The sequence below is a fragment of the Octodon degus genome, unplaced genomic scaffold (genome assembly GCF_000260255.1).
Source record: "Octodon degus isolate 3935 unplaced genomic scaffold, OctDeg1.0 scaffold00033, whole genome shotgun sequence".
NCBI lineage: Eukaryota > Metazoa > Chordata > Mammalia > Rodentia > Octodontidae > Octodon > Octodon degus.
Window position 1 is genome coordinate 3,873,203 of NW_004524609.1, and position 1,463 is coordinate 3,874,665.

General features: G+C 52.5%; 1 long non-coding RNA gene across 1 annotated transcript in view; it reads left to right on the plus strand.

Moving 5' to 3' along the window:
* The window catches only part of LOC111816500, a 61,720-nt gene extending 60,714 nt beyond the window's left edge, over positions 1-1,006 (plus strand). The window contains exon 3 of the long non-coding RNA XR_002820880.1: positions 699-1,006. This is a non-coding gene — a long non-coding RNA (uncharacterized LOC111816500). The remainder of the gene's footprint in view (positions 1-698) is intronic.
* The last annotated feature ends 457 nt before the right edge of the window (positions 1,007-1,463 follow it).

Below are 1,463 nucleotides of genomic sequence, written 5' to 3' on the forward strand. Positions count from 1 at the left end.
TGTTATGCCTTATATCTAGATGTCCCCCCAAGGCCTCATTCAGTCAGAAGTGGCTGGATTCTTTATTTTTATCTTTCGGGAATTGAACTCAGGATGCTGGACGTTCCAGGCAAGTGCTTATTCTTCTTTGCTATCTCCCTGTCCTTTTTTTCTTTTTTTTTTTTTTTTTGTAAGGCGGGTCTCGTTATGTACTTCAGGCTGGCCTTTAGCTCACTTTGTAGCCTAGGCTGGTCTAACTCGAAATCATCCTCCTGCCTCAGCCCCTCAAGTGCTGGGATTACAGAATAGTTCTTTCTTGAATCTAAGCAATTTCTCCTTGTGCAGTGCTACCTGAAAAGCTCGTATTCCCCAATTCCACTCCAGAAGCACCCTAACAACATAACCCGTAACACGCAGTAGGCTTGGCCTATGCTACATCTCCAATCTATCAGAGCACATTTTCCTCGATCATCAAACCTTAAACACCACCTCCCAGCACTCAAACCAAACTCTTGACTTTTCCTTCCACCTCCTGTCCTAGCCCTTGGATTACCCGGTGAGAGCGCTCAGCACCACTAACTTCTGATCTGAGTTAGTGTGTTACAAGCCCCCCTCTCAGGCGCAAAGCCTTTTCCAGGAGACACACAGCAAGGGAATGCAGCAAGCACAAACCCCAAATCCTCCCCGAAGCTCCCAGAGGGGCTCACATGATAAGACAGACAGAAGCAAAGGTCTGATTGCATTCTCATCCCCTCCGGAGGCTTGGCGTCAATTTCTGGAAGAATCTGAATGCACTGTAACAGTTTTGTAGATTGGGTAAGAGCTACTGAAACGGCAGTTTCACTCTCAAGAGCCAAGCTTCCTCCCCTGGGTCGACGAGCTCCACAACTCGCAAACCTCGACTCCTCCAACTCACTCCCCGAGTTCAGGATCTCTGCCCCCTCCGCTTCTCCTCCTTGTCTTTCACATCAAACTCATTCAGTTTCCCTTCCAGATGACACCTGGCTCCTGAAATGAGTGCTCTAAATCCTTAGACGATCATCAGCAGAGCCCGTAAAACGCTCCTTCCTTCCAGTTCGTGTGCAGACGTCGGGAGCACGCACGCGAACGGGGCTCAGCCCCTGTCCCCCGGGCGGCCCACACTTTCCTGCTTCTCCGAAAAAGCACCTCACGTCTGTACAGCGTCTGCAAAACTAAAACGTAGCGGCAAAGTGAATTCATGGCTCCGGAGAAAGAGCGCGAGGGTGGAACAGACTTTACCCTTACACTGGATGCCCTGTAACCATAACAACCGATGGTTTAAAGCAACCATCAGCCCACCGTGGAGCTAAGTTTTCCAAAAGCCGCTCTCGGCGCGGAAGGCTCCCCTGCAGCAGCTCCCGCTCCGCGCGGCGCGACGGGGCCGAAGGTCGCCCCAGCTCCGGGACCTGGCGTTCCTCGGGCTCGGGCGGCACCAGCGAGGCCGCCGCCGTCACCCTGGCGCC